The sequence below is a fragment of the Ambystoma mexicanum genome, chromosome 2q (assembly GCF_040938575.1).
Source record: "Ambystoma mexicanum isolate Mex_15411 chromosome 2q, UKY_AmexF1_1, whole genome shotgun sequence".
In the NCBI taxonomy this organism is placed as follows: Eukaryota; Metazoa; Chordata; class Amphibia; order Caudata; family Ambystomatidae; genus Ambystoma; species Ambystoma mexicanum.
The window spans coordinates 801,313,949-801,340,167 of NC_090924.1; positions in this window are offsets into that span (position 1 = coordinate 801,313,949).

The following is a 26,219-nucleotide window of genomic DNA, read 5'->3' on the forward strand; positions in this document are numbered from 1 at the left end:
CGAAAGCTTATCTGTTCCTTTGTTCTTCTTGCTGCTGATTGGCTCTTGACATTGACCATGTTTGGGATTTTCTCATGTCTTCTTCTTTGGCTGGCTCAATGTTGGCCGACAGGTGTGTCTCCTCTGTAGAGTTTGACATCACCAAGATAGTCCAGGCGCGTCTTCCTTGGACCTTTACTGCAGACTGAGTGACGCCTCCACTTTGAACGGTCCCTAGAAGCGTGGTTTGTGCCACTTCCTTGTAAAGTTATGGCAAAATATATTATCCCCAGGAAATAATGCCAATGGCCTCAACAAAATGTGTATATCAATGTGTTCATATGCTTCATCAGTCTTTGTGGAACCCCTCTCTAATGCCTGTACCTGCTGAGACATACATTTACGAGATTCCACCATAGCTGCCAAATGATCATGCATTTCTTTCCCTAACACAGCAGCAGCACTCTCTTCATTAGTTAGAGCTCGAGTGGAAGGAGCAAGGGGTGTGTGCATTCAGCATCCCATCGCTACCTGATGCGGAGTCAGGTGACGATCTGAGCCTGGCTTACTGGCTTATTGCATAGTATAAATAGGGTTAAAGGAAGGCAATGTATGTAACCTTTTTTCAATGTATCTTTTAGTTTGTCAATTAGCTCCTCTTGGAGGCCATTGAGCCACTCACCAAGGCTGTTTGCTTGTGGGTGGTAAGCAGATGAGAATTTATGTTGTATACCCAACTGGAGACTAATGTGCTTGAATAACTCATTTTCAAAGTGTGGTCCATTGTCAGACCAGAGCACTTCACAAACTCCCCACCTTGTAAATACCTCACATATGAGGAAATTCACAGTGCATGTATCCTCTGGATGTGTGCATGGACCAATGCATTGGGAGAAGGGGCATATGACCACCAGCATATTTCAGTGTGCATGTGTATACTTGTTTGGTGTAGTTACAATGAATTATATTGCACTTTTGGCTTCTATATCAGCGGCCTCATTGCTGCGAGAAATCAAATCTGCACCTCTGGTGTGCGCCGAGCACTTCACCCTGGCAATGGCTGATGGGAGTTGGAGTGTTTCTAAGAGTCTGTCTAATAATGGCACATGACAGTCCTGCGTTTACCATTGCTGTCACGTAGGCGGGGTCAGACTACACTGGCTATTACCTACCAAATTTGTATCTGCTTTGCGTGCTAAAATGAACACTACCAATTCTGCAGTTTGTTTTGAGAAATGTGCTTGCAATCTCGCACGTGTCACTGTCTCAAAGCTGTGATTCTCCCCTGCCTTTACCACTGCTGTCCCACTGTGCTATTCGCCAGTGCTCTGGTCTATTGATGATGGTCCATTAATGAACATAATTATTCCCCTTCCTAGGGCATTTTCTTTGAAAGGGCTTATTTCCTCATAATATTCTGTGTATTTCGTGTAATCATGCATACAGTCTCCCTCCTTTACTGTTTCTGCCAGGAACCTAGCTGGGTTTACCAGTCGGCACCTGACAATCTGATAGGTTTGAAATCATTACTTCATAACCGGAGACTCTCTGTGTAGTCAATGTGCTTTTGGCCTTTTCAAGGATGGTAAATAAAGCATGTTCAACATATAATGTAACTGAGCATCTCATAGTTATGCTGGTAGGCTTCTCAATTGCAAAGGCAGCTGCTGCCACTGCTTGCTTGCATGGGCAATGACCTCTCATAACTGGATCTATTATCCCACTGTAAAATGCCATTTGTTTGTGTCCCATGGTGGTTTTCTGTGTAAGGACAGCCACCATCACTGCTCCATTTGAATTGGAAAATAAAAATAATTCTTCATTATATTCGGGAATTCCTAAATTTTGCTGTACTGATTGCTAGCTTGAACTCGTCAAAGGCATCGATCATCTCGCTTTTCCAGCCTATGTCACTACTGTCATTCTGTTGTTCTGTGCTCCCTTGAGTCCTTTTAAAAGTGGCCAGACATAAATGCTGTAGTCACATACCCATGCCCTGCAGTAATTGCAAAGGACCAGAAATGCAATTCCTACAGTCTCTGGTCTGGATGTTTTCATTATTGCTTCTGCTCTTTCAGGTGTCACCTTCTTCCATTCCTATGATATTAGCTGGCCTAGGACTTCTTCCTGGCTATATTGCATTTTCTCTTTGTCAACTGTGTACTCTTTCTCTGCCAGTACTGTCATCAACTTTGCTTAGTTTCTCCTACACTATTCTTCTATGATGCTACAAACCAATAAGTTGTCTGCATATTGGATGATTGCACTGTCAAGCTGTACGTTCACTAAGTTCATCTGCAACACTTGGTTAAAGACCAAAAGTGATTCACAGTACAGCTTGGGTAACCAAGTATGTATCAATTTAATTTGGTGGTAAGTAAACAAGGTCAAATACTTCGGCTCTTCATACAAGGTTATTGAAAAGAACACATTCTTTAAATCAATCCCTTCAAAATATTTAGCTTTGGATGGGAAGTTACATAATAGTGTGGTTGGATTCAGAACCCATGGGAATACTGCCTCAACATATTATTCAGGGGTGTAGGTCCTGAATAAATCTCTGCAACCCCACTATTGGATTTTTGATTAGTAACATAGCCGTGTTGCATGGGGATTCTGAAGACACTCGTATCCCTTGTCGCATCAAGGTAGCAAAAGTTTCTTAGATACCCTCATCAGATTCCTTTGACATGGGCTATGTCATACTCATGGTAAAATAGCTCACTGATTTAGTTAGATTTTAATGGCCCCCACGTCTTTCAGTAAGCCAAAGTCATATGGATTACTGGTCCATATTGTGCTTGGTATGTTTGCAAATCTTCCTGGAGAAAGAGGTGTACATTATTTACTAGTGACATTCTTTGATGTGTCTTCCTTTCTTGAATTTTAACTGATATGTAAGACTGATGTTGAACATCATTTCCTCATCTGAGTCATCATCTGTAAACAAGCTATCATCTGTTAAGTCAGTCGATCTATGTCCTTCGTTAAGAGCTATCACTGTTCTCCAATTTACCCTGTTACCATCAACTCCATGCAGTATTACTCTATCTTCCCTTACTATTGCTGCTTCTAACGCAACTGTAATTATCTGTCCTTCCTCCATGTCCTTGGGTACTTCTGGTAGAAACAGAAATTCTTTGGGTAACTGCAATAATATGTACTGTGTTCTTGGAAGCCATGCTAGCAATATGTGTACCCAATAAAGGAATACTTCAAGGTATAATGGTACTCCTCTTTGTGCTTCCTGGCCATAAAATGCGCTTATGAATTATTGTGCATTCACATAATGAACCCTGGGGTAGAACATATTAAACCGTGGTCAGTAAATTATATTGTCATGTTTAATTTACTCATCAAATCTCTCCCCAATATGTTAACTGGATGACATATTCATCTGGCTCTCAAAAGCACCATTGAGAAATCGAGAATATGCATGGCTTATGGGTTCATTAAAGAAAAAATACATTGAAACATGAGAAATTATCAGTAGGAATGGTGGCGAGCATGACGGAAGCTATGACTGCTAAATAAACCTGAAATAAACAGAGGTATGGTTTGATGCTGGTGAGAGCCTCATGAATTGTGTTCCTGCATAGGAATTTGTTCAAGTCATTCTGGCCACTATCGCTCACTTTGACAGATGGATTCATTTAAATGAAACACGATTATTATATTTTTCATAGAACATAATTAAAGCAGTTGCAATGTACCAAGTGTGCTTTGCATCTGTCTCTTGTCAATAGCAGGTGTTGATATTTGCATCTTTGATAGAGATATTTCATTGGAGCAATTCATGGCGTCGTCACAGGTTTTTATTTCTCAAATTAATGCTCGCTTGAAAAATATATGATACAGAGCAATTTATTATTAACAAGGGAAGTGTATGTTTTCTTTAGGGAATGCGTCAAGACGAGGTTCCATGTGCTTACTGGTGTAATTAACATAATGTTATTGTCTTCCACAGACATTGTCTACAAGTATGTTGATGCCATGTCTTACACATCAGATAGACGGCTTCTTCAGGAACCATTCTGCGACATTCATACCCAATGGACAATTGCTTATAGTAGTCATGTTGGACTCTAGTTCTCTGGTTTGTCCACTCATAATTCTAGCTTTTCCTGTAACACAATACAGCAACAACTGTGAAATACAGTGAAGAATCGCCCACATTTTGCAGAAGAATAATATGTAAAATAAATCACACCCTGCCCTCTGAGAAGTCTGACTAAATACTGAATTTCTTTTCTCGTCCATCTATATTGTGGTTAAGTTAAATTGGTCTTTGCTTGGAAATGCCACAAAACATGTCATGATGCCTGACATCTGGAATGTGAAATGATTGGTCTGTCCGAGATGTTGCCACCAATATAAAAACATTATTTTACCATTAGCTGTTTCTATTGACAGCAATGTGGTAGAGACTAGAAAGGATAAACATTATTGGATGTTTTTATGATGGCAGAATCACAACTGTTCTGTCCTACATAATGACATAGAATGCCTGCTTTTTAATATCAGTGGAGTGTTTCTACAATTACATTTTTGTACAATAACTTAAATTGATGTGTTGACTGCATTCTTTATTTGAGAAAATATATTATTAGAAATGAAAAGAATAGAAAAAAGGAAGTGAATGTTGATTTGCATTAGAGGGTACAGTGTCTTCCACATTTGCATGGCGACTCTTGATTGCATACATTCTTTTAGAGTATGTTCTCCAGTGGACGCAGGTGTCGAAGGCAGGGTTGTTTACTCTGATTTGTGCCACCAGATGAGATGATGGTAACTTGTGACTGTTTATTACCACAAGATGTCTATAGCAAATAACGATGTGTTGCAGTGGAAAGTGCACTTAAATGTAGGTGTTGCTCCATAGTAAACACACGTATAATACATTGCTGTGAGGCGCAGAGCGAGTGTAATAATGATTCATTTTGGAAAAATGCTGGGGAGTGGTGTTGGCATTCCTTTCAGTAAAACATATGGTATATCTTAGTGATTAGAACATCTAAACAAATATATGAGCTATGAACCCTGAAAAGTGTGTACCCACATAGTTAAACTGCATTCCTATAATACTGCCTTGATATGGATATTGCCCTAGGCCCTAGGCCCATTCGTGTTGCACAGAAAACCGTGTTTGAAATGCTCCGATTTCTAATCGACTTCGCCGCCATTTTTAGAATCATCCGCCATTTTGATTTTAACACTTGTTTTGTGTGCTAAAATGGTGAACTGTGTTTTCAACTACAGCCGAGCCGAACATCCTTTGAGTTGTAGGCTGCCCGAGAGCAGACTGTTTGCACTATGCAAAGAAACCTTGTGACTTGTATGAACTGCAATCCAAGAGTTGTCTGCGCTCACAAGCCTCATCCTCATCTACACAACGGAACAATGTAGACCAAACTTAAACCGTGTGCTTTGGTTGTAAGATATTGTGTTCTTTCTTGAAACTAGGCTTACTATGAGCCGGAGACCCAATAATACCATTGTATCTTCATGGACAAGCAAACTTGTTAAATCTGTTAAATAATATTGTCATATTTGGCATATGAACTGGGCACAAACCCTAGCATGTAAATTATTAGGTTGGAGAGGGGCTGGACAATGATTGGAAAAATGTATAAAAGAACCTGTGTTAAGATATCCAGCACTCTCACTGTGCCTGCTGGTACACTCTGCGAGGTGTTGGGAGCCAGATTGCTTTGAATTCTGTACAGAAATAAAGATACTTGTATCTTTCGACCCGTGATTGGGGTATTTCATTTTGTGGTACTAAGCCTAGATATTTCTTTGGTCTTTCAGAAGGCGCCCGAATAGGGACTCTCAAGATTGATTTCATCTCGCTAAAAAGAAGACGCGGCTATCGGACCGGGATCCGAGAGTGAGAACAAGGGGCCCCTTTGTATGAGACGCAACACCTCAACAGTACTGTACGATTTGATCCCTGAATGGTGAGCATGCGGTTCGAGAGAGCATCTTGACAAGGGTCCCCATATTGAGGCAGGCTCTTTGCCAAAATTGCCAACCAGGAGGATCCTTTGTAATGCGATCGGACCTCCTTAGTCTTTGAATTCAGTTGAGTCGTGCCCCGATTCCTAAGAATCCTTATATTGGTTGCAGATTTGCACTTGCGAGTTCAAACAACGCCAGGTAACACCAGTAATATGACATGCCTGGGAAATTGTCTGCTTGTTTCAGGGGTTTATTCTGCAGAGACAGACAATCTTTGGGATGAGGTCAACTGGCACAACCTGTTGGCTCACCGGCTTGTTTAATGTACCGTAAGTACGGCCTCAATAGTATTGTATTTAACGATATTTGGCAAAGACAAACTAGACATGCTTCCGAATTTCAGTGGCCAGTTCATGGTAGTTTTGAAATTGCTCGTATAGAGTATTTAAGTCTATATTGTTAAAGAAAAAGGCTACGCCTGCAGAATTTGATGTAATTAAGGATTGGAGAAAGGAAGCTATGCAGCAACTTAAGAGTTAAGAGAAACACGCACATCGAGATATGTCTAATACTGAAAAAGCATTATTGTATGATCAACAGAAAAAGTCGGAATCTATTAGAACTATGGATAGGGCATTTCAACTTGGAGTACAGAAAATATATCCATCTCAGTAGTTTCATACCTCAGACGAGCTAATCGACAAGCTTTTGAATGAGCATAGGACTGTTGCAACTGCACCACCTCCTTAGGTGACTCTCCCTGCTGTTTTACATCTTCCCGCTGTTACACCTCCTCCCGTTGTTGTTCCTTTTACTCCCGTTGTTGCTCCTCCTCCTGTTGTTGCTCCTCTTCTTGTTCTTGTAACCCCTTCTGCATCCCCGCCCTTACCGACATTCCGTCTTTACCGCCAGCGTTAGTGTCTCCACTGCCTATTGTACAAGATTTGTCTGAACTTTCTTTTCCCAGTGGTTCTGCCCCACTTGTAGCGATTGAAGGGGCGAGTGCTGATTCAAGAATATTGACTCGTAGTAGAGTATGTAAAGCTAGAAAAAGAGAATTGTATGCATGGGCTAAGTAATATAGAGAAGAAGGTGAAAAATCAGCTGTTTTAACTGCAATTTCTGACCAAGAAAGTATTAGCAAACAGAATGTTTTGATATAGGGGATGGGAATGCATTTGGGTGATATTTGGAGTGATTTGACGGACATGAATGTCCCACAGGGGTTGAGGGATTTGAATGTTTTAGCTTGCTCAAGGGACACTGCGGAGAAAGTACATGAGCATGTTGAGAGGGTATTTGAGTTTAAGAGGGAATTAGATCGGTTACAGATTGATGAAATAGATGGTAATAGATTGGAAGCCTCATATGTGCAGAAACAATGTCTTCCTTCATGCAAAACAATGAGTGAAGAGACACGTATTTGCACAAGAGACACGCTAAGATGGATTTCAGATTTTTCAATTTCTCCCATTGAAGTATATGACACGTTTAGTCAGTATGCTCCGGCTATGCAAAGGAAAGTGTTACAGGTAATGGCAGAATACCTACAGGTTGAGTTTATGAAGAAAAAGGGTTGTTGTTCCACAGATTTGATGGTCATTTATAAGAGAGCATTTTCGCCCGATACTGCTTTGAGTACTTTGTCACTTGATTTAGCTTTGTTGCTTAATGAACGTTTAGAATTGCCTACTTCTCAATTGCCAATGAGGGAGGTTCCTCCGACATTTGTTCCTAAAGTAGAAATTACAGCTAATGGCACAACAGGTGCAGCAGCCGCTACTATTGAATCTCATTATGTCTCACATTTTGTTCATGTGCCATTTTCTAGATAGGAAATGAATACCATTAGACAAACGATTCCAGATATCAGGAAAAATCCAACAGGATTTTATAAAGAAATGAATCTGTCTTGCATTCATCAGTTTTCACTATGGGTGATATAGATTTGATGTTCTCTGTGATCCTACATGCCGATTTATGGAAACAGATTAGAACTGTAGATGATCGGGCAGGCCTGGGTGACACATGGGTTAACTTGGTACGGATAGATGGAGAAAGGAATGCTGGTGAGAAACCGCCACAGGTGATATTGACACTGCCAGACAGAATAGTAACTACATTGAAGACTTTAGTTCCAGAGAGAAGAATAGTTTGGGACAAGCTTACAGCTTGCATTCAGGGGAAATTTGAAGGTGCTACTGAATTTTTTAATCAGTTCAAACAAGTGTTTTCAGATTTCAGCAGCCAGGACTTAAGTACTGAGTTAGGAAAAAGGCTGTTTGTAGACAAATGTGTGCGTGGATTGTTGTCTGATATCTAATCACAAATTATGACTTCTGAAATCGCCTGGCAAGCTAAATCACATTCTGAAGTATTGGACATGGCTCAGTATTATGAAAATAGAGTCAATACTGAAAAAGAGAGGATAGAAAAGAAGAAGGGAGACTTGAAAACAAATGTTTTGTTGCAGCAAATAGTAAGAGGAACAGTGGTGTGAATACACAGTTTAGAGGTCAGTTTGCACCGTAGAGTAGTGCGCAAATGCGTCGTGTACACATGAACCAATGGGCCTATTGCAGACAAGAAGGTCATTTGCGAGCACAATGCCCGATCCTTCAGCAGCGATCGAATAACACGTATGGTACCATGGGTAGATGATCCAGAGGCCATCCTGGGATAGGGGGTTCTGGTAGAAGTCAGTTTGCTCAGAAACAACAGTCATTTTCACAGGATAGTCAGCAGCATAGTGTTAATAATGGGAACATTTTTGATAATCCTTTGACTGTCTATTTTTCTGACGATCTTACATTTGATGATGTACTGTTCTGTTAGGACAGCCCGAAGCAGAGTTTGGAGCCAGTACGTATTCCCGTTGATCAGAAAGAGCCCTACTTTGAAATGAAGGTAGGGAGTTGGAAGCATCTATTTTGGATACAGGAGCAAAGAAGTGTTCCGTTGATCATTTGCAGGTTCCAGATATTCCACTGTCAGGGCAGAACAACATTTCTGCAGGGTTCTCTGGTATGCTAGTGGTTAGTCCGGTTTCTCAGCCGGTACTGATTTCACTGGGGCCATTCACTTATCCATGTCCATTTCTTTTGATGACGAATTGTTGCGAACATTTGTTGGGGTTGAATCTATTGAAAGAATTGAATGCTGTAATTTACTTTTCTTTGGATGGAGTGCATTTAATGATTTCACCTCAACAAACTTCTGCTTCACAATTCTTGACTAGGCCTTTACCGACTGAATTGGATAAGGTTCCGGCATGTTTATGGGCGGTTGATGATAATGACGTTGGTATTTTGCAAATTTAGCCTGTTAAAATTGTGTTGAAAGCAGGGGTTAAACTACCACATATTACACAGTATAAGATTTCAGTTGACGGTGAACAAGCTTTAAAGATTGTAGTTTCTGATTTTGTACATAAAGGAGTGATTGAGGAAATTTCAGGAAGTGTGTGTAATAGTCCGATTTTACCAGTGTATAAGAATGGGGATAATGCAATTCCTTTCCATTTTATTATTGATTTGCACGCTATCAACAAGATTGTTGCTCCACAATTTCCGATTGTACCTGATGTGACTACTTTATTGACAATGATTTCAGCTTCAGCTACTCATTTCAGTGTTGTGGATCTAAAGAATGCTTTCTGTAGTATTCCTGTACATGTCGACAGTAGATATTTGTTTGCGTTCACCCTAGGGGGACGCTCATTTACATTTACTCGTGTACCACAAATGAACACTGAGTGTCCAAGCATTTATATTAGAGCTTTGAAGGAACAGCTTAATACACTTGAGTTGCCTTCCACCTGTACGTTGTTGCAGTATGTTGACAATCTTCTTTTAGCTGCAGATTCAGAAGTTGCTTGCAAGGAGGGCGCCGTGTTGCTGCTTATTCATCTAGCAGAACATGGGCATAAGGCTTCATTAAAAACTTTTCAATATTGTCGACAGGACGTCACCTATGTAGGCTATCTCCTGTCAAAGGAGGAGAGAAAACTGACACCTGAACGGATACAAAACATCTCTACCATGTCTGTCCCAAATACACAGAAAGAGGTCAGAGCCTTGATAGGCATAGCTTCATACTGTAGACAGTGGATCCCTAACTTTTCATTAATGATAAAACTAATGTTGGCATTGACAAAGAAGGGCATTTATTTGCCTTTACCGTTGAACATGGATTGCCAGACAGCTTTTGATCTGCTCAAGGCTGCATTGTGTTCAGCACCAATTTTGGGCACACCAAATTACAACAAGGCCTTTATTTTTTATCTGCATGAATGTGATGGATGCGCTTTGGCTGTATTCACGCAGGAGCATGGAGGAAAGAATAGACTGTGTGGTTATTTTTCCTCCACGCTTGACCCTGTTGCATGCGCTTTGATGAGATGTTTGAGTGCTGTTGCTGCTGCAATGGCACCTGTAAAACAAAGTGAGGGTATGGTTCTGGGTCACTCCTTAACTGTGAGGGTACCTCTCTCTGTAGACGTTCTATTAAACAGAACACAGACCAAACATCTCACATCAGCACGACTAACAAGGTACGAGCTGATTCTATTTGCACCGCATATCCAAATTAAGAGATGTTGCTCATTAAATCTGGCCGAACTTTTGCCTCTTCTGCAAGAAATTGCTTGCAGTGACAAGATGTCACATGACTGCCTCTATACCACAGAACAAGAGACTAAGGGCAGAATTGATTGAAGTGTTACACTGTTAAAAGATCCACAAGGGGAGCTGTTTTGCGATGGCTCCTGCTTCAAACTTCCAGATGGTACATACACTGCTGCTTATGCAATCACTACATTAAGCACTATTGTGGAAACCAAAAGAATTCTGCATAACTCTGCGCAGGCCGCAGAGATTATTGCATTGACTCGAACTTGTGAACTTTCCAAAGAGCTTAGTGTGAATATATTTACAGACAGTCAGTATGCCTTCGAGGTGGTTCACAACTTCAGTCGATTATGGGCAGAGAGAGGTTTCTTGACCTCGCATGGAACTAAGATACAACATGGCACTTTGATAGTTCGGCTACTTTCAGCACTTGTGCTTCCTACTCAGTTAGCGATAATGAAGTGCGCAGCACACCAAAAAGTAACAGATGATGTGGGGAGAGGAAACGCTTTGCTGACAGAATAGCCAAACAGACTGCCACCGATTTGCATTCCAATATGTATATAATGAAAGAGATCACTAACACTTGTGTGATAGACGTAGGGATTGGTTGAATAATAGAAAATCAGGCTGATGCCTCTTCAGGCGATCTTAAACAGTGGGCTGAGGGTTTAGCAAGTTTAGACGATGAAGGTTGTTGGGTAGATCATGAAAAACAAAAATGGATGCTCCCCGATGAATATGTCACCACTATGGTTATGTTGGCTCATGGTCCAACTCACATATGTGCCAAAAAGTTTTTTAAATTGTTAGAACCTGTCTGGGTGAATGTAAATATCTCGAAAACTGCTGAGCGTTTTGTCCAAAATTGCATGGTATACTTACAGCATAATGTTGGGAATGGAACTTTGACACCGAGGGGTAGGTTTGGTCCACCCTCTATGCCTTTTGAGGTTATACACTTTGATTTTATTGAAATGGAGCGTTGTCAGAATCATAAGTATGTTCTGGTAGTTATTTGCGCTTTCAGTAAATGGGTCGAAGCTTTTCCTTTAAAAGATGCCACAGCAATGACGACAGCGAAAAGCATGCTGAAGGAATATTTTCCTAGGTTTGGTTTGCCGAGAGTCATTTGGTCAGACAATGGTCCACATTGTATCGCTGCTGTTATCCTGCAAGTATGTGTGGGAATACAGATTTATAAACAGTTTAATTCGGCCAGACACGCCCAGAGTGCCGGACTTGTAGAACACCATAACAGTATATTAAAGAATAAGTGGCAAAAATCTGTGCGAATAGTAATTTGAAATGGCCAGATGCCTTACGAATAGCTCTATTGTCCATGCGGACGACCACACAGTCGAGGACAGGGCTCTCTCCCTATGAGATAATCATGGGGAGACCAGCCAATATTTGGAATGTACCTAAACCCAAGCTACGATGTAGATGTAGTTGTAGAGAATGTGCTCCTTTCTGAGTACTGTGACCAGCTAACTCAAAACTTTTATTTGATTTATCAACAGGTGCAAGAAGCCCTCCCAGTAAAATACGAGGGGCCAGGTCATCAACACTGACATTGCGATTGGGTGCTCATAAAATCATTTGAAAGAGCCTCCTGTCTCGCACCTTGCTGGAGAGGACCGTACCAAGTCCTATTGGCTGCACAGATCGCTGTATGAGTGGAAGGGAAACGGCACTGAATCCATGCAACGCACTTCAAGAAGATTCCTTTTCCTCTACCCCACAACAAAGGGGAAGAGAAGGAGATTGTTTACTTTGATACTCATCACAAGCCTGTTTTGTCTACGGAAATCCTTCCTGAGCTTGTGGGGCCTGGGTAGACTGCTGCTTTGTCTTCAAGTTCTTCTTTGGATCTTAATTCACCGTTGATCAATCTTGCTTCTGCTTAATCACTTCCTTCAGGAAGCAACAACACTCTGTTTGTAGATCACACCGTACTTGGAGTCTTGAGGTACGATCTGCATGTGACACCGGACTCACAGCATCGGCTGTGCCCACAAGGAATCATTGTTGAGCCAGTCCCTTGTCACTCTTTCGCTGAAAAATGAATAAGAGGCAGGGACCGGCAAAGTTACCTTCAAGCAAGATAGGCCACGTGGTCCGGAGCCACTGATGTATGAACTAAAAGAGACTAACGGAGAGGCTTCTAAATGGAATCTGAGAAACAATGTCCTTTCCTAAATCCACTCATGTGGAGCAAGCTATTGGTCTTGCGGCTGAAAAAGAATCTGTTCATCAAAGATCATGGTCCCTGCGGACCCACTGTTTTTTAATCACAGTACTGGTCTGTTTAGTAGTTATATTTGTGGTTGGGTTCTGGTACATGGAAAGGGTGTATCCACTTGAGACTTTGTTACCCACTGAAATCATCTCCACTGTGTCTCCACCTTTTGGGCATCTGCACACTCTTCCTCCTCGAGATTCCCAACATAGACAGGGTTATCATAATAACACCTTCCTAATGATCATAAATGCGACCCATGCGATTCTGAACAGAACAAATTGCTGGGTGTGTTCACACTTGCTACAACACGGGGAAAAGGGGCTGGCCTGGTATATTCATCCTCTTCCTTTATCTACTGCATGCTATGCCTCGCTCAGGGCATTATTCTTTGGTCGTTGGTATGATAGTATTTCTGGGAACTTTGATGGGACAAATCTAAATGAATTTGAAAAACAAGTTGGGATTTTCTCTCTTTGCGAATAGAGCAAACTCAATGTTGCTTCTATTAGGCCTCCTGATAGACTCTCTAGACCTTTTCAATCACTGATTTCCTTCAAGGTGGCTCCCGTAGGCAACCGGGATGCCATGCCTCCTTCCTATACTATTAATCATAGCCCCAACTCTGTTTCATTCTGTATACAAAAGGAAGGTTCTCAGCCAATGGGTACATTCGAGGGTTTTACTAACATTGAGAATCTAACCAGTGAGGACAGACCTTTGTATGTAGGAGATCCCGTTTACTTTGTTTGTGGAAATGAAACCTATCCTTGGTTACCCAGAGATTGGCAGGGTACTTGTTATTTGGGTATCCTGTTACCAGGGGTATATGTGGCTACCACCTCTGAAGTCTCTAGAGCTCGTCCAAGGTGGGGTGAGAATGGTGATACTCCTTAACAAGTCATGGGTGATGTAGCAAAATCCTTTGTGCCATTTTGGGGACAGATACTGAATTCTGAGGATATCAGAAGACTAGTAAAGGTACTGGAAAAAACCATCAATAGAACCACTGATTTTCTGTACAACATGACGCTGGAGCAAAAGGCAATTAGATCAGTGGCCCTCCAAAATAGGAGGGTGTTCGACGTCATCCTAGCTGAGCGTGGTGGGGTATGGAAATTGGTGGGATTGTGTGCTGTGTTTTTGTACCTGGCTCCTCCCCTACCATATTTAAGGAAATATAAAATCTACATACCTTGAGTACTGAAGTACATGTCCCAGAGGGGAACTGGAATCTTAGTGCTTGGTTCTGGGACTTGTTACGATCATGGGGTTGGGCGCTCTTTGCAGTCCTAATGATAGTTCTATTGTTTTGTTGTTGTGTACAATGTCTCCCTGCCATATGTTCGATGTTAGGAGGATGTTGTGCACAAACGATAGGTGCACTAGGACCAAAGGTACATGCGCCCAAGGAAACTACTAAAGTTTTAGTAATGAAGGATATTACTATCAAGGAACTTATGGTGATTGATATTTCTGAAGAATGTGATTCAGGATGTATGGACATTGAGGTGTGGGGTTTTGAATAAAGCGAATGCTTGAGTAATGCTCTTGGCTTAGGCCAAAAGGAGGGTTTGTTAAACTGTATTCCTATAATACTGCCTTAATATGAATATTGGCCTAAGCCAATCCGCGTTGCATAGAAAACTGAGTTTGAAATTCTCCGATATCTAATCGACTTTGCTGCCATTTTAAGAATCATCTGCCATTTTGATTTTAACTCTTGTTTTGTGTCCTAAAATGGTGGACTGTGTTTTCTACTACATCCGACCCGAACAACCTTTGAGCTGTGTCAACATTTAGGCTGACCGAGAGCAGACTGTTTGTTCTATGCAAAGAAACCTTGTGACTCGTATGAACTGCAATCCAAGTGTTGTCTGCGCTCACAAGCCACATTCTCATCTAAACAACGGAACAATGTAGAGCAAACTCAAACTGTGTGCTTTGGTTGTAATATATTGTGTTCTTTCTTGAAACTAGGCTTACTATGAGCCCGAGACCCGATACTACCATTGTATCTCCATGGACAAGCAAACTTGTTAAATCTGTTAAATAATATTGTCACATGTGTCATATGAACTGGGCACAAACCCTAGCATGTCAATTATTAGTTTGGAGAGGGGCTGGACAATGATTGGAAAAATGTATAAAAGAACCCGTGTTAAGATGTCCAGCACTCTTACCCCAGACTGTGTCTGCTGGTACACACTGCAAGGTGTTGGGAGCCAGATAGATAAATGTTTTGCTTTGAATTCTGTACAGAAATAAAGATACTTTCGACCCGTGATTGGCGTATTTTATTTTGTGGTACTAAGCCTCAATATTTCTTTGGTCTTTCAACATATAAAGTTATGTGTTCATTGAAGTTAAAAATAACAGACAAAAGCGTTTTGAAATTTAGATGTGAGGGTGAGAAGTATTGTTGGTCTTTGCTGTTATCTCAAGCAATTCAATTAAAAGATCTGTCATGAAGGAATTTGTGTGACAAACTCCTTGAGTGCAGTATCTTTTTTGGTGCTTATATTCAATTAGTGGTGTCCTCTGTGATGGCATCCGTGATGTCATTAATAATGCATCATGTTTGTTGGTCAGTGCAGTACATGAAGGGGTGTGCACTAAGGTGTATTTTACCATAATTTCTGAAATGTTTAGATGCAGATGTAGTGCTGCAAACATAGTGGGCCTCATTACGACCCTGCCCAACACCACGGTCTTTCCGGACCGGCTGATTAAGAGTCCTGCAGGTGGGAGGTGTCACTCCCGCCAGGTCTGACGGACATGGAAACACGGTACCATTACAGCATGCTGCCGGTGTTTCCACTTTCCCATTCCTATGGAGTCGATGGGAATGGGGATTAACAGAATTCCGCCTGCGGTGATTCCGGCAATCATGGAGGCAGAATGGCAATACGAGTCCGGCAGTAAACTGCCGGAATTTCCGGCACGGTTACCGCCGGACTCGTAATGAGACCCAATGTTTCTTAAACCAAATATGTTTCACTAATTTTGCATGACTTTTTTATTTGTTAGGCTTAACCATAACATGACCTTAACAAAGAAGTGTTAGTGAATTTCCAACATTTTTATAATGGAAAGTCTTTATTATGTTACTGCACTGATCATCACTTTGTTTTCATTGACTACTAACCCCATTCATAACTGGAGATGTTTCATAATATTGCAGTAATGTACATACATTACTAAAAAGTCATCTTTTAAAATACACAAATGAACGCTAATGTCGCTTTAAAAATTGTCTCTTTTTTTGCAGTTCACATTTATTTGTGTTGTTGCAAGAAGCACATATTGGGGGTTCAAGTTATGGCTCAATTACCTGGGGAATGTCGTTTACAGACTTTTTAACATTATGTTTAAATGCCTTCATCACCATAGTGTCTAGATAAGCATGAAGGTTTCGGGACTAGGACACAGATGATTCAGTCCTCCAAGGTCTGCTGGACCATACTAATGCATATTATGAAGCGTTCAGTTCAATGCACTCAAGAATCACAGATGGAATTCTTTATTGAAGAGATTTGATTGACATCTCATTGTTTCAGCAAGATGGCTCGGGAAGAGTGGGCTAGCCCCAGGGGTGGACTGGCCCATAGGGAACTCTGGAGAGTTCCTGGTAGGCCTTTTCACCCTGGGCCTCTTTTGTGTGGTATTTCCAAATGTTCTCATAGGGAAAGCATTGGGCTTGCTGAAAAAGTGTAATATGGGATCACTTTGAAAATTATTTCCAGGCCTTTTTTTGGTTCTCATTCCACCCCTGGCTAGCCCAAGTTACAGTATATGATAGCTGACCCTTTTCTGTGTGCGCAGTTACATGTCATAAGGAGTGCACTGCGTGAACGCATGTGTGAAAAACACAGAATTGCACACATCCTAAATGTTACTATCTGGATGGGTCAAGCTATAGATAGAAAAACGAGTGGAGGAGAAGGTTAGATTTGAGAAAGAAGCTAGAGAGTGACAGAGAGAAGTAGAAGAGAAGAGAGGAGACCCCTCCTAGTTCTTGAGAGTCAATGAACTCTGGAATTAGTACTCTGATGACATAAGATGAGATGTGATATAGATACTTCTCTCCCTCACAAGAGAGAAAGAGAGAGAGTGCGAGACAGAGAAAGAAAGAGAGACAGAGCGACAGAGAGAGAGTTTGAATAGCGGTCACCAACCTGTAGTTAAGGTGAAACCTATGAACCCTTGACTTTAGCAAACATTATATTGCTAATAACTATTGACTCATTGGACATATCGGACTGAAGCTTTATGGGCATTCCTTTATCTTAAGCAGTCCCTTGATCATGAACCTAAGGCCCAAAAGAAATTCATCCAGACCAATAGATTAAGCAGGGCTCTTAGTACAACCAGATCTGTGAATCAGGGTTGCATGCTGGCTCTAACCTTTTTTCTCCTGCATATCAATAATCTCCTCAGAATAACCAGAAATTTGACAAGAGACGTGCCTTGAAGAAATAGAAGAGAAGTTCCAATACTGTTATAGGCAGATGATTCTGTGATCCTCACAAGAACACCAAAGCGGCTGTACTTGATGTTGGAAAGGACATATAGTTACTGCTTAGAACATTATGTTCAAAGGCATCGACTCAAATGAAAAGTGATGATCTTTGAAACAACTGAGAAAAGAGCAACATCTCAGACAACAAATGTAACATGACAATTATTGTTTATTGTTACGGATCCAAGATCTCAGTGGCAAGTGAGTGACTTGGAATGCCTCTTTCTTCCAAAGGTTGACAGGGTATCCCCACGACCAAACAGAAGTCAATAGTGATGATGAGGTAGAAGATAAATAGGAGTCTGGAAACATTGGAGATGAAGAAGAGTCCACAGCAGAAGGGGGAATCAAACGCAGCAACTAATGCCTGCATGCTGATCGACCCTTACGATGGATCTAAGAAATGGGGCAGGGCATTGTTATTCTGGGGGAAGATGTGATATTGTGTCACTGCACTGTCACGGAACATGTGATGGAAGGCACGGGGAGTTGAGGATGGTCATATGACCGTTATGGATGAGGGCGGGGCAGAGTTCATTAAACAGCAGTTACATGCCAAATGTTAATCTGTGTGGCTGTCACTTTGTGTGTCCCGCATCTGCGAGTGAATGAGGCCGCCCAGCTGAGACACAATACGCTCCATGTGGATTACTGTGATTGTGAGTGGTCATTTGTAACACACCACAGTCAGAATTAACTGCATGAAGCTGAGGTGCACTAACTTAATTGTCCTGTTGAGCCAGAAGAGTGTCAACAGAAAAGCCATGTTGTTAGTGCTTTCCAAAATTCAAGAATGTTTTTAAGCTTGCAGATATATTGTGGTAGTGAATTCCAATGCAGATCTGCGGTCGCCTCTAGATGTAAATCAAGATTTAGGCACCATTAATACATTTGTATCCTTTAAATTATTATCTTAATTGTATCTGAACTGTAAATATTTAAACAGGTTATACATTGTATTGTTTGTATGGCATGGTTCTATGTTCTGTACAATGTGAATGTAGTTTGATTCCTACAATGGTTTTCTTGAGATTGGCTAGTTTTCAGAATGTAAGGATAGGAATGTCTGTGAAAAGATTCTTACAGTCATTTATCGTGCTGCAGAATGGGTTGTATGTCCTGAGAAATCTTGTATAGAGCTTCCAAATTTGGATTTTATGTGACGATCAGTGGCACCTGATTCTGGGGCACTGTTATCTGTATTCCAAGAGGATGCTTGTTGCCCTGCAGATATGGCTATCCATAATTATGCAATTGCTTCCAAGTTTTATGAAATCGTATTTCAAAGCCTGTATGTTTTTATCCGGGTCCTTTGTTTCAAATCATATATTTATTTGCCTCTTACTGAATTTTGTCGCGCCCATTTTGTACACTGCTGTCACTCTTCAAATAACTGGCCTGATCTGTTTGTTACCAATATACAGTATTCTGGACTAGGTCATCTTTTATTGATATGGGGTGTTGGGAAAAAGTAATTTTTTAGGAGAGTAGTAGAGTTTGAGTTTGTTGGGTAGGAGGAATTCATTATATTGTCTGTTGAACCTTACAAGGTCCTTTTCCCATCAGTAAAAATCAGAAATACATCATCAGCGTAGAGCAGATTTCTAAATGGCCTTACAATCAGCTAGCAAGCAAATCACTCTTTAGTTGTGTAATTCTGAAAATTATTTGGAGGGACAGGGCATCCTCGTACTCGTCCAACTACTTCCCAGAATATGTTTCCTGTATGTTTTCTGCACAGGAGTCCAGTTTGGACCGCAGGCAGTGCAGCTCTTCATCTTTATTTTGCTTGGTGAACAATACCCATGAGATACACCGATGGAGGCCATGGGTAGGGGAACACCCTGGTGCCCCTAGCATGTGTTTCCGGTCACCTGTGTGTTGCTCCACAGAGCAGGGTATGGGCTGGTGGCAGCTATATGCTGATTTCGCAGGCGCTCTGGGTCTCCCCCATTTTGGGACACCCAGGCCCTGCCATAGGAATCAGTGGACCCCTGAACAAAGGTAAAATGACTACTGCCACTGCCTTTCCTTCCTGATTCTTAACCTGTTCTTAAAGACCTGAGAATCCCTGGCTCTTTTCCCTCCCCCTGATTGGATGTTGGGTGAAATGCCCTTGTATGGCTCTGGGGCTGTCTTGCCCAGAGACTGCTTGTTTTGGGTACACCTTAGGAGTGGGACCTGACTGAATTGAAAGAGGAGCCAACTCACATTCTGTGTTGTTCGTGTTTGGGTTTGGTTGTGCATCACAATGCCTGTGGTCTTGCCTGAGCCAGACCTGACTAAAACTGAATGAATGCTGGGAGTTGTCCTCAATACACATCCACTATTTTGGATGTATGGCTTTGGGTGAATGGCCTGAATGCCTGTGAGCCTGATTGGTGGCTGCATGAATGCACTTGTGTGTGCTTGGATGACTGAGCCTAATTCAATCTGAGTGAATGGTGGATGTGTGTATATCAGATTTATTTATTTATTTATTTGCATTTGAATCGCGCAACTTGCAGCCCGGAGGCATCGAGGCGCTGTTACAAGAATATGTAAGAGGTTTGTCATACAGGTTCATGTGCCCAAGGCTTCTTAGTTAGTTACACATTACATGAGATACATTACATGACGTACAGAATGATCAACGTGGCGGGCAAAGGCAGAGTAACAGTATGGTAGTGGTACCTCAGAAACGTGGTAGTAGGTTTTATCTTTCAGTTGAAGAGCTTAATTTTGATGGCTTTGCGGAAAACTTGGTGGGATTTGATCTGATTTAGGTGAGTGGGGAGTGCGTTCTAGTGAGTGGCGGCCAATGTAGGAAAGCTGGAGCCGCCTGCACGGGCTTTACGGATTCTTGGCGTGAGGATCGTGTTTGAGTAACCTTCTCTGAGAGGCCTTGTGGCAGTATGCCTCGTGATTCTATGGGAAAGGTATGGGGGTGCGAACTCATGGAGGCATTTGTGGGTGATGGCAAGGGTTTTAAAGACAATTCTTTCCTTGACCGGCAGCCAGTGAACCTGTCTTCTCACTTCGGAGATGTGGTCTCTTCTGGATGTTCCTGTGGCTGCCCTGATTGCGTTATTTTGCACCAGCTGAAGTTTGTTGAGGTTTTTTTGAGATGTTCCAATGAGGAGAGCATTCCAATAATCAAGTCTTGTGCCAATTATAGCCCTAGCAATGGTGAGGCAGCTCTGACGTGATAGGAAGGGTCTGGCTGCGTTGAGCACTTTAGTGTAGTACGCAGATGATGAGGCAATGGCGTTGACCTGTCTATCCATAGTCAGGTCGGCGTCTAGGTAGACTCCTGGGGTCTTAACATAGTTGGAGACTTTGATAGGAATGTTATCAATGGAAAATGATGAGTACTGCTTATCGAGGTTGCCCAGTGTGGTGGGTGACCCTATGAGCAGGAGCTCAGTTTTTTCACTATTGAGGCAGAGCCAACTGTCTGCCATCCAGGATTGGATGGTGGAGTAGATGGTGGTGAGTGTGTTCAGGTCTGCATCATAGTCCCCTGTGAGTGGGATAAGCACCTACGTGTCATCCGCATAGTTCGTATATGAGATGTGCATGGCGTCAAGGATGCTAAACAAGGGTCTTGTAAAAAGGTTATAGAGGGTAGGTGCAATGCACGAACCCTGTGGAACGCCACATTTAATGTGGCTAGGGGTGGCACAGGCAGAGTCAGAGAAAACTTTCATAACTCTCTGCTGAAGAAAGGAGGTGATCCAATCACATGCCTTAGGGGAGAAGTTGGCTTCAGTGGCTAAATGGCGACACAGAGTGTTGCGGTCGACTAGATGAAACGCTGATAGGTCTAAGAGCAGAAGGAGCGCAGGTTTGCTTGAGTCTCTGATACCATCCATTTGGTTCTTTAAGCCTAAGAGGGCCGTCTCAGTGCCATGACGTGGACCGAAGCCAGATTGCCGCAGGCCAAGGAGACGATTCTCTTCCAGGTATTCTTGGACTTGCAGGTAGGCTGCTTTGTCGAGAATTTTAAATATAAAAGGGGACATTGGTGATGGGCCTATAGTTCCCTGGAACCGATGGGTCAAGGGAAGGTTTCTTGAGGAGTGGGCGAACCCAAGCTTCCTTGAGACCAGAAGGAACGTGTCCAGACTGGAATGATGAATTAATGAATGCAGTAAGGAAGGGCGCTAGAATTTGTGCCGAATCTTTCACGAGTTGGGCAGGAGAGGCGTCTCCTTTGCAGTTTGAAGGTTTGATAGATTTGAGCAGGGTGATTACTTCCAGCCCGGACATTTGTCTAAAATGGAACGGTGTGGAGGGTCTGGTCATGGGAGATTTAGGCGTATCCTTGTGTAGGTTGGCTATGAGGTTATTCAAAGCTTTTTGGTGACCACGGATTTTGGTTTGGAGTGAGTTAAGTTTGTCTAGCATGGCTGACTGAATGCTGTTGCACCATTTCTCATTTTTAAGGAGAGAGGGAGGGGGCGCAGAGGGCTTTTCTAGATCCCTAAAGATAGTAAATAATTCTTTGGATCCTGATTTGGCGTCATTGATCCTTGAGTTGAATGAGGAGGATTTGGCTAAGGTGATGTTGACTTTGTAGGAAATGGAGATAGCTTTGAAGGCATTTCTAGTGGCTTCTGAGGGGTTAGCTTTCCAGGCGGAGAGTGCAGCCCTCTTCCGTGAACGTTGGTCAAGCAGATCTTTGGAGAACCATGAATTAGAATGTTTAATTTTCTTAGCTTTTTGAAGGGTAAGTGGAGCTATGGTGTCAACTGCTTTGGTGACAATTTCTTTAAAGGTGTTGGCTAAGGTTTCTGGATCTTTGGAAAAGGGGGCTTGAAGGTTAGGCACCTGTAAGAAAGGGGCTAGGTTTTTGGCAGTGAGTTGCCGCGAGCTCCTTGCAAGTGCTGCCGGGCTGGGGGTGATAGGTCCAGAAGGTCCTTTTTTAGTGTCGATGTTGAATTGAAGACCAGTTTCCCTTCCACTTCTCTAATGGCCAGAGTTTCCCGGGCAATGATGGGTACACCCCCGCCTCTCTGAAGGGCCCGATCTTTTCTGAAGATGGTGTACCCTGTCGGGAGGGCGAGAGAAAGAGCTGGGACTGCACTTTCACTGAGCCAGGTTTCTGTGATTATTAGGTACTGAACGGGCGTTAACTAAGGCACACCTGAGGGTCCTGTTGGACTTTGAAAGTGTGGGTACATGATGCAAAGGGGCAGCCCACGGAAGGCTCAGGCATGGTAAGCAGTGCAGCATTGCTAGCGGGCATCACATCAACAGGCATGGGGGCCACGGAGGGCTTAGGCATAATAAGCAGTGCAACATTGCTAATGGGCATCACATCAACAGGCATAGGGGCCATGGAGGGCTTAGACATAGTAGACAGTGCAACATTGCTAGTGGGCATCACATCAACAGGCATGGGTGCCACGGAGGGCTTAGACATAGTAGGCAGTGCAACATTGCTAGTGGGCATCACAACAACAGGCATAGGGGCCACTTTTCCAGTGGCCTTCGCCGTGTGGCGGCTTTGCCTGGCGGATGTCCTCCTCCCCCTTTAAATTGGCAGAGGAGGGGCTGCAGGCAGCGGCAAACGAATCAGCTGGCTTGGCTTCCTTCGTCGTCATGGAGCTCAGACACGGCTCCTTCATTTTGTTTATTGCAGTGGGGGCTGCGTGGGCAGCAGTGGCAGCAGGTCTGTTGTTGCAGGCAGGGCGCCTCCAGGTTGCCGGTGTGGTCCTCTCTCGCAGCGGAGCTGCAGAGAGGCTCCTAGGCCTTTTGCAGTGGTGTTCACCGTGTGGCGGCTTTGCCTTGCAGCTGTCCTCCTCCCCCTTTAAAGCGGGAGAGGAGGGGCTGCAGGCGGCGGCAAACGAATCAGCTGACTTGGCTTCCTTCGTCGTCATGGAGCTCAGACAGGGCTCCTTCGGCTTGTTTATTGCGGCGGGGGCCGCGTGGGCAGCAGTGGCGGCAGGTCTGTTGGTGCAGGCAGGGCGCATCCTGGTTGCCGGTGTGCTCCTCTCTCGCAGCGGAGCTGCAGAGAGGATCCTAGGCCTTTTCCAGTGGCCTTCGCCGTGTGGCGGCCTTGATGACCCCTCACTTAAAGCTGAGTCAGAATCTTGGAGTTTTCCTGGAGGTGTATCCTGAATCCAGCTGGAGGAAGATGTTCTGCTGCTGCAACTCTTCACAAAATCCAAAGGCTGCCGTGCTGATTAAAGTACTGATTAAGCAAGATCCTGGCAAGGTGACCACTTCTAGTAGCTATGAGTGGACATCATGCAACTGCTGTTCTTCACCCAAAGTGTCCTGGAAAACCAGTTCTGTGTGCCTGCCATCCTGCAGAGGTATCTTTATGGGTCCTGAAGGAGAGTGTCCAGATATCTTGAGTCCAAGAAGTCCACCAGCATTGTCAAGTGTCCGGAGGCTGTTTGTGACCATTGAAAGACAGACTACAGTGGATCACCCAGAAGAGGGGGTTCCCTGCCATAGTACTATATGGCTCCCAGTGCTTGCCAAGTTCCAGCCAACTGAGGAAATCTTAATCTGTCAATTTTTCCATTGCTGATGAATTCAAGTGTCGACAGCTGTAGAGATGTGCCTGCCGCGGTTTTGCTGCCATTCTGTATTAAAGAACAAGTCCTGAGGGTCCACATTTGGTGGCGGCTGGCAGAGAAGTCTGATGCTTAAGTCCAGGTTGCCAATAGCCATCCCGTCACCCATGCTGCCGCAAGAGCACCAAAGATCTGAATGGCAGCCAACCATGATTTACTGAAACCAACACCTAATTCTGTCACTGCATCCATTGCCACCGAAGGCCATTGATGAAAATTAAAAAACTCATACTCAAATCCCAAGCCTTGTCGAGGACCATGGTGAATTTCACCTTCGTGGAACATCCACAGACCAAGGAGACCACCGCAACAGACCATCACTGCTGCCTTTTCCATACTGCTTGGTTCCCTTCTCATGCTCGATAGCAATGACCCAGTGATTATTCAGCCAGGGGGGATCCATCCTCAAGGGGCATCATTGAGTGAAGCTGAGAGGCTCCACCAATTCGCCTTCCTCCCTCAAGGTCTACAAGAGAGGTCTTAGATTCGGAATGTGCCCAGCTCCCCTGTTGCTTCGTAGGAACATTGGGGTGGTGAGACCTGTAATTAGAAAGACAGAACATTACTGAACATATAAGGACTGGACTTAATAAAAAAGCAAATTAAATCTTACTTTTTATTGCTGGTTGCCCAGGTGGGGGGACCTTCACACATAATTGCATTTTACCCTGAACAGTATTCTGCTAGTGTTCTAAAGTCATTTGCCTGCATTTCTACATTTGTGGTTTGAAGCGAAAACAGTGCTTAGTAATTTTAGTGCATTTTATGGCCCATGCCAATTGGTGCATTAATACTGAAGCTAAGAATAACTGTGGTACCACATAGTACTTTATATATGGTGTTAGCTGTTAAAGTAGAGTTTCCTGCATATAGAGTGAGTCTTATTTATATCTATATTCAGTGAAAAACTTTGTTAAAGGAACATTATGGTTACGTTGCACTAATAAAAACCTATGAAATTCAGTGACAAAACTTTGTTAAAGGGAGGTTATGGTTACAAGTAAAACTGAAAGACCCTTCAAATTCACCAGTTATGGTTAGCTAAGCAACCATAACTCGCTCCACCACCATGCAGTGCTAGAACTAACACCCAGGACATCAAAGATGACACAACTATGTTTTATAATGGGAAAATTAGAACTAAAAGATCCAGAATGCAAAGAAACAAACCAATACTTGATGAGCACCTACAGATTCAAATGGATCATGTTGGCAAGTATGCATGTGCTGGCAACATATTAAAGTTCCACATACCACGTGTCACTTAAAAATGTTCTACAAATCTTCTCAATCTGCTTTTTCACAATGCTGCTATAAATGCACATATGCATTTTTAACTTTCATGAACATGCTCCTAAAAGGCATTTTCCATTCCATGTAAATGTCACACGTTCCAACTTCTCTCATTAAATCCCTTTTACTACGGCTATCCTCCATCTACTCACACATGTGTGTATAGTGCCAAAATATCCACATACAACACTTCACCTTCCATATAAAGTACTGTTCTTTCCCAACCTCTACTACAAGACACCAAACACTGCTGCAACAATCTGCAATTGCATTACCACTAGGCCACAGTTTCCCTATTCTTTATGAACACTGCATCACATTACAAATACATTGCACCTCAAACACAGCACTTCTTTTATCAAGGTCACCAGCACAAAAGTAACCTAGATATACTTCTTTTTTCACACCCATGTTTGCCCTGTTCCTTTTAATGTCCCAAACAGCACTGCTCATACTCCAATTGTTCTAACAACATAGTTAACATACTTTACTACACCACCCATAACACAACTTTATTAACTCTTTTTCCCAACAACTCTTCCTACCTTCATGAATAACAACCTCCCTTACTAACAGTACTTCACCATTACCACATATACCCACTAACTTTCTTTTACAATCACAGGAAAAAAGAAGATTGCAGAAGACAGCTAACGGAAAAAGAACACTTTTCACATCTGACAAAGTAATTACCTTAATGTAGCTTTAATAGCTCTCTAATTGTAACAATGTACTTTCACTATATATTAGCCTATTGTATTATTTTCGAGTCAACAACATGTAATTCAGTCTCAATCATTATATTGCAACATTCACACTCTTTCTTTTCCCATCTAAACATTGGTCTTTATTTAATACACCACCCATTCCTTACTGGCTAACAACACATCCCTCTCTTATCAACTTACATACAACCATTGTACCTCCTTACTATTCAATACCCCTAACCACTTGAGGTCCAAATTCCAACCCAACAATTTTCACACTCATTGCATTCCAAATCACTATCATAAATTGCCACACAT